The 8,333-nt window shown below is 29.5% G+C and overlaps 1 long non-coding RNA gene across 2 annotated transcripts; it reads left to right on the top strand.

Annotated features, from left to right (window-relative positions):
* The first annotated feature begins 2,457 nt into the window (after positions 1 to 2,457).
* On the top strand, positions 2,458 to 6,120 carry LOC143081661 (uncharacterized). Of its 2 annotated transcripts, none has more exons than XR_012980014.1 (3): positions 2,458 to 2,872; positions 4,469 to 4,674; positions 5,851 to 6,120. It is a non-coding gene; the product is annotated as an uncharacterized LOC143081661 (long non-coding RNA). The 2 variants fall into 2 exon arrangements; XR_012980013.1 differs by lacking the exon at positions 2,458 to 2,872 and adding an exon at positions 3,113 to 3,413.
* The last annotated feature ends 2,213 nt before the right edge of the window (positions 6,121 to 8,333 follow it).

Raw genomic sequence — 8,333 nt, 5'->3', positions numbered from 1 at the left:
TGGCAAAACCATACACATCAAACGAATGGATAACAACTTTCATACTCCTGACTTGTTACAGTCATTTTCTTATGAAGACAATGGTGGATTAAACATTGGTTTAAAGCTAGCTAACCATCTCATTTGTATGACAGTAGATCACATTCCATTGTAATGACAATTATATGTGAAGAAATCAAACTGACATAATAATAAAAAATGCCGAACATAGGGGTACAGCGGTCAACGTATGAAAATACGGAACTTGATATGTTTAACTCTTTTTAAGGTTGCCCTAACAATTAATACAACAACCGACAACAACCCAATGAAAAAATATAACTTTATAAAACCTTTTCATTTATTTTCCTTTATACTAAGTTATTTATTTTTATGTTATATTTTCTTTTTTACTGAAATACGTGGGTTAATAGATATATGCTTATTTAACACCATTTAAAATCTTCCTTAATATCACAGTTTTTAATTAATTTTGTAACTAAATCTTATTTTAATAGTCAACAAATTTAAAAGAAAAGGCAATAATATAATATTTGCACAAAACAGTTTTTTTTTAATCGAAGTAATCAAAAAGTTACAATATACTTACAAATAAGCATTACAAAAAAACAAAGCAATAAACTGGAATTCATTGTTAATAATAAAAGACGTCCATCCAAAAAATATTTAAGTAAACTGGTTTCATTACATCTGCATCAATGCATCGTCTGTCTTGGTTAGGTTAATACTGGTACATATATGTATTATGTAAGAGTCTTAGCAAAACATTACGTAGGTAAGATTATGACCGTGCTAGAAAAATACAATGAAATGTTAATGTTGATTTATTGCTAAGTTTTGTAACTTTTCACGCACGACCTTTTTCTAAACTATTTTTGTAATTACTGACGTGCTAGTTTCTGGATGCAGCTCCAAAAAATTGAAATTCATCTAACTTTTCGTTATTTGATACATGTACACTGTATTAAAAGTTTCAACCAATTGATTGTATAATTTTTGATTTTAATCAAATTTTACTAAATCTCAATTGTTAATCCAAGATGCCAACACATTCAATTCTAAGTATGGAAACAGCTGATCGAAAACGCCATGGTTGGGATTAGCGAGACAAAACTATCTCTTTTGAAAATAGATTCCAGATTGTGTTTATATCGTAGAGGTGTCGGGTCAATGTTCGACAGCGGACAACAAACTGAAGTTAACACATTCACTTTCAGATGTTGCAGTACCATTAGTAAAATCAAAATCTTTCTTCAAATGATTCAATGACAGTTGTATGCCGTGAAATAAGTATTTTATTATTTGATCATTACTTTTGTTTCGGTGTTAATTTGGTTTTTAATTATTTTTTAAGTTTCCGTCGTGCTATTTGTGTTTCATTAGTTTGTTTATTTATGACTGAGATGCATTCTTGCTATCAAAGAGAAAACTTAAAGTGAAACAAATACTTAATCCTACAACTTAAAACATATTTGTTGAGAGGGACATATTATGTATGAAGTGGCTATTTACAGTTAAGACGTATAAAGTATCTACTTTTATTATGTTTTTTCTTAATTAAAGTTAGGTTAGATACTTTTCTTTAGCCATTGTTGTCTGTTAGACAGTGTTCCTCGCAGAACATAAAAATTGTCTTACGATGTAAATGCGACATGTTGGCATATAAATAGTCGTAACAGCCCAGTCAATCTAGCATACATTTGACCCTAACCTTAAAGTGATTGCAACAGTAGATTTTAAATTTTTTATCTTAAGCATTTTACCCCAAATATGCACAGAAAAAATTCCCATTAAATATAACTTGAGAAAAAGTAAAAAAATCATGATTTTAAATTCCTATGGAGATTTGCATTGAAAAAGGGAGATAACTCTGCAAAAAAGGGAGAAATATTAAAAACAATTGATACAAAATTATAACGTTACCGCTTCTATTAAACAAAATGTATTGATTCTTGATATTTTAGCCGTTTTCATAGTATAACAAACAACTCTAAAGGTGTTTTAATCTTTTATCAAGCTATAATCTAGATTTTTTATTTCATTTATGGAATTTTCAACATGTCAAGGTAAAAGGATCTCAAATTTAATCAAACATAATTAAGCATATATTCTTCTTTTTTGCGGTTTAAAGTTTCTTTAAACAAGGTAGATGCTGAACTAATACAATATACAGATATAAGCAATACCAAATTGCTTTAAATCATGAACACTGTTTATCAAGATATTAAGAATAGTACAAATTGCTCCATAGCTAATGAAGGTCACTCAGTAATACGAATAATAAAATTAATGATATTATTGTAACTAATTATTGTATTATATAGGTATGCAGTAGGACAACCGGAAGCGCCTGAGTAAGGATTTCGGCGCTCAGTGATACGGTGACTTTTAAACATTGATTATTAAATAATAGTATATTATTGATGTATTTAATAACTCATAAATGATTTATAGAAGGCACATAAGTTCATAAAAAACTTTTTAAAATTTAGTGTGTACATTCAATATGGTGACCACGGAATTCACAATGGCCGCCATGTTCGATGTACACACTTAATTTTAAATGATCTTTATGAACTTATCTTCTTTCTGTAATTCATTTTTAAGTTGTTAAATACATCGATAATATATTAATATTTAATAATCAATGTTTAAAAGTCACCAATATGTGCTAATTTTAAAGTTTAAAGTGTTATTCGGTCATTACAAGTGTTATTCGGATAATGACAGTGTTATTCGGTCATTCGTGTTACCCGACGTTGTCAACACGTAATGGCGGCCATTATTTGACGTTGGATTTGGCATTCCATGCTGAAAAGTTGTATTTATGACATTCTTGGATGCTTAAACGTAATGCTACACAACACAAAAGGTAAAGGTTAATTCCTGATATTTCAGTTAATTATTATTAAATAAGTTGGATGCAAAGAAACGATTTAAACGGCAAAAATAAGTGAAAAATTATATCAAAATCCAATTTTTCATCATTTCCTTTTGGCTTTTCATATACTAGTTTTGAACCAACTATTTACTTGTGAATTACATTCGGATTTCGATCTAAGGTATCCGCCCTTGTCTCCGGAAATATTATACCCACACATGTTGTCAACATCCGTTTTCAAACTGGTCGAGGTGTTCTTCACAATCTCCCTGGAAAATATTCACGCTACCACTTCTTGCTCGGATAATAGAACATTGTTAACCTCGAACTGCACACATGGACCAAAATGAATCAAATTTAAAAGCACGTATGATCACGTTTCATGCCGATTGCAAGTTCTCTAAAAAGGGGGGTAATTTCCCCCCTAAAAATTATTGACTACTGAGGCTACACGAATTTTGCTGAAGTCCACTTACTAAATCATTGGAATATATAACACTTCAACTGACGGCTAATTTAGTATAAATGACAGGTATAATATGAAAAATATTTGTGTCCCTGTGTACATTGTACACCAAAATTTAATATTCATAGAAATTAAATCTTTCATGAACATAAAATACAAACGGAAAGCGATTACAGGCAGTTGTTTCACTATCCATACTCCTCTTCCCCTTGGATATAAAAAATAAATAAATTAGATAGCCATCCTCTAAATTCATATCTCTAAAATTTTAAAAGAAATTTACACATGGAAACTACACACTGAATCACCCATCCATTTGAGGGCTTACACATGCATTAACATGTATCCCCATGGTCAGAAACTAGCAAATATAAAATGCCTGTACAATTTCTTTATATCCATATACATGTATCTGACATTTTATATTCTTTTTATAGACTATAATCATATACATGCAAACTAATTAGAAATAATAATACATTAAATATTACTAAATTAATGATGTCATGACACAGGGACTTTCTATACTAAGTTACTTAGTTAGTATAGTCAGTCCCTGCATGACCGTGGTGGTTCATGGATTTTAATTTTTGTTTTAGACTAGGACGAAGGTTGTGAGTGCCCCCAAAATGTATAATATTTCAGCTTGCATTGTACAATGGACATGTTATGATATTTATGTACACTATTATATAATTAAATACAAAAATGTTAATGAAAGGATTTTTATAACATAAAGTTGCTCCATGTTAAACAATGTTAAACCTAAAAAGAAAATTCATAACTGAAATGTTTTCTTTGCCTGTAACTTATATGTATTGAGCAGAAATACTGGAGGCATAATAATTTATGATAATATAAGAAATATCTAAAATTGAGAATGGAAATGGTGAAAGTGTCAAAGAGACAGCAACCCAACCAAAGAGCAGACAACAGCCGACAGCCACTATGTCTTCATTGTAGTGAGAAAATATATGTGTTTTCTTGGTAATTTATTTGGCAAATTTGTATTCATGTGTTGATCATGTTGATAATAACAATGCAAAGTTTAATTTTGCTTTGATATTTTATTATAGTCAATTAATTTCGTAATTGTATTCACATTTGCTTTATACTTACAGGATGGAGAAACATGTTCACTATGAATCAAAAATTCAAAACAGAGGACTTTTATATATCAACAAAACACTTGCAGTACATGTACATGTATGATATACATACAACAAGAAAACAACAAATCAAATGGAATGTCAACGAAGAGTAATGTTGAAAGCAACATTATTTTGTTATTAATAGAAAACAATATGACTACAATATATTAAGCCCGGTAAGTAATTCAAAAGTGTCTGTTTCGGGTAAAAACCGTAGGTTATTTACAATGCACTATGATTTCAATCCTACAAATTTGAAACAAAACATAATAGACATGGTATTAAAACTATTTTCATAAGGAAATATTCTACATTTATCAGTCAGACCAGAAAATTGTTAACGGAACAAAGGAGTAGGTTCAGTAAGACCCCTTTTTGGCCCCAAATTATATCACTTTTACAAAATTGTTATGATGTAAACTTTAAGATAATCTATAGGAAAGTATAATACTTCTTCTACATAAATACATGTACATATGGGCTGTCTTTGACAATCAAATGCATAAATATTTGGTAATGGCATCATTAAGTCACGCTAAATTACTGAAATCTTCATAATTTTAGCATCTCAGTTAAATTTTAGATGGTTTTTGTTTTAAAAGTTTTGGAAGTGGACGCATTCGTATTCATTCTTAATATTTAAATGTAGCTTGTATTTGATGATAATACATAACATATATAAAGGTAGAGGATGAACACAGATGCGGCCACATTCAATTTTGACAAAATCTTTCTGAAAAGTGACATATTAGGGCATATTTGATAGATTTTTTATGTTAATTATTGAATATAAGCGTCTGAAATGACTAAATTAGTTAAAATCTTTCACACAAACTAATTGAATCGACTGAAGTAGACACTTAGGTGTTTAAAAAGTTTACAAAATCTTTCATCAAATGAACCTGAAATTTGAGGCCAAAATGGGCCCTTATACTCCTTTGGAATGGAAGTTAAAATTTATAGTTTATAGGTCAAAGAATCATACATAGACTTTTATTTTAGTAGTTTTAACAATTTATTCTATTATCTATGCTGGAAAATTTCGAGAAAGTTTCATTTGGATTTAAAACCTTGATTCAAGAAAGGAAGGGTACAGTAATTTAAAATAATTTCTATGTTAAAAAACAGTATAAGGGAATTAACTCTTATATGATGTGCATCATATCCATGAGAATGAAGTGTTTTAATAAACTTGACCATTATTTTACAGATGAGAGAATGACTTGAGCAGACATATTTGGGTCATAGATGGCAATAACAATAAAATAAAATATATTATAATTATCATTCTTCATTACTTTTTGATTGTATCAACAAACTTTATTTAATAACAATTTTTTTTTTATTTCCAGTAACAATACATCCAGTCAGAAGAATAATTTTACTGGGAGTGAAAATTTGATACCTGGAACCAGCAATTTATATGAAATTTGAAAAGAGAGAGATATTCATGTACAGAATGGTAACCGAGGTGGTTCGAGTGAATATAAGAAGACATTTGTGTTGAACTTATGCAGGATTGAATAAATGAAACTTAAGCCGACTATGGGCTCAAAGTGTAGAAAAAAGAGGATTTTTAAATATGCAAGACTTTCAACATTAAAATGTGTATAAGTGAAATGCCATCATATTTAGTAAAATATTCAGATTATTCACTCAGTTGTTTTCATGATTTTTTTTTTCAAAGCAATATCACTGTTGTATAATTAATAAGATTCCACATTTTATTTTATATTTCTGACCAATGAATTTATCTTCCCTCTGGACTCAAGTGTTTCCCTTTTATTTTGCATGACTGTAATTTAAAGAAAACTCACTTTTACCATTCCTAGATTATTGGACTTTTTTCATAGAAAATTAGACTTTTTCCAGTATTTTGTAGAACTCAATTTTGCTTCGATATGTTTTTAAGAATTGAATCACAAGGCTGAATTTGATCAAGTAAGCTCACATTTGGATATTTATCACATATCACATACTTAAATAATCCATAAAATTGAAAATGGAAATGGGGAATGTGTCAAAGAGACAACAACCTAACCAAAGAGCAGAAAACATAAGCAGAATCAATAGTGTGCTTTCCTTCACCTTTGCCCTGTTGTTTCCCTATCAATTTTGGGAGAGGGGAACCAATATTCAACTCTGCATTACTACATATATATTCTATCACCAGTTACAAATGTATGAATCGATACAGCCAACCATACAACATAGCCCCTGCGACTGAAAGTAGAAATGAGATGCACAACATACAAACAATATTCCATCATTTGAAATATTTCATTTATTTTTTTTTAAGTAGAATTGTTTTTTGTAAGAAGTTATTTATTCAAGGTACTACAGTTCCCTTTCAGTTTGCATTTTAAGGCTTGATTACATTTTTAATATGAAAATAAGAAGTTGGGGTCTAATTGCCAATGAGACAACTCTCCACCAGATACCAAACAACTAAATATTTAATAAATAGAGATCTTTGACAGCCTTCAACATTTAGCAGAATCAATAATGTATAGCAAGCTACATGCACAAAAGACCCCTAAATAATTATAACATGACACAAGACAGGCTGAAAAGAAATATTCTGCATCTGTATGCAAAAGTGAAATATATTTAGAAAATATAGCATGTGAAGCAGTGGATGCAAATTAATAAATAGTCAATCCTGAAAAAAATCCTGCTATCTCCAATGTTATGGTTTATGCGGTTTATTCACAAAATTGGCAACAAACTTTTACATACTTCATTCTCAAATAATTTACATTATACAAGATAACAAAATAAAAAAAAAAAAAAAAAACAGTTTGAGTGGGTATAAAGGTAAAGGACCCAAGGTGGACAAGTACTAGTAGGATTCCATCAACGATTCACAGGATCTTGATCAGACTTTTGACAAATTTTAATCGGGAATGGTCATGTCAAGGACGGCAGAAAAAATCGTGAATGTGTGACCCCAGCTTAACCCGGATTTTTTTTTCTCTATCGATTTATGAATTTCGAACAGTGGTAAACTACTGTTGCCTTTATTTACATAATATTAATTTTACTGGTTAAATATAATTTTAAATTATAAACGCTTGTAACTCGAAGTAGGATAACTCATGCAATTAACTTACTTTTAATCTGAATATTCATACACTACTATCCCATTCAAAATGAAACGTTTGATAAACTGCATCATAAATTATATGAACCTTAAACAAAAACGAGCATGAATACTAAGAAGTGTGAATATACAAAACTAGAGACATTTATACGTTTCTGATAAAATTAACGCTTTATAAAGTGACTACATCTTTCATTTTTCTGTATATAATAGTTGTCTAAGGTAGTGCATATACCGGTATTATTCTATACTTGAGTCTGGCATGGTACTCTAAATGATTAAAATCAAGTTCTTAATCTTATGATAGTTTAAAACACGACTGAAATGTTAATTTTATTTGTCTGAATTGAGATTTAAAACAGTTGCTCTACGTAAGATCTATATACTGTTATAAGACGTCGTTGTATGAAATCAATTCCAAAGTACAGTCGCTGATATAATTAGTGTGAAGCACAGTATTTACATATCAATTGGTGAATTAATTTGCACTTGTTGTGAGTAATGTTATGCAATTTTGATCAATATTTAACATTAAAGTGATATTTCATTTCAGATTCACAATGAAATAAAAGGAAAACAACAATAAAAACACAAAAAAAAACAAAAAAAAAACGTAAGTTTACAAAACAATGCATTTAGATATTGAGCAATACGAATCCAACACAAAACTTGGTGAATCTCAGGGGGTTAAAATGATCCTGTTTCACACTTGACATTCTTCGTTTTGTTCGT

The sequence above is a fragment of the Mytilus galloprovincialis genome, chromosome 7, assembly GCF_965363235.1.
Source record: "Mytilus galloprovincialis chromosome 7, xbMytGall1.hap1.1, whole genome shotgun sequence".
In the NCBI taxonomy this organism is placed as follows: domain Eukaryota; kingdom Metazoa; phylum Mollusca; class Bivalvia; order Mytilida; family Mytilidae; genus Mytilus; species Mytilus galloprovincialis.
This window is presented reverse-complemented; position numbering and strand designations above follow the sequence as displayed.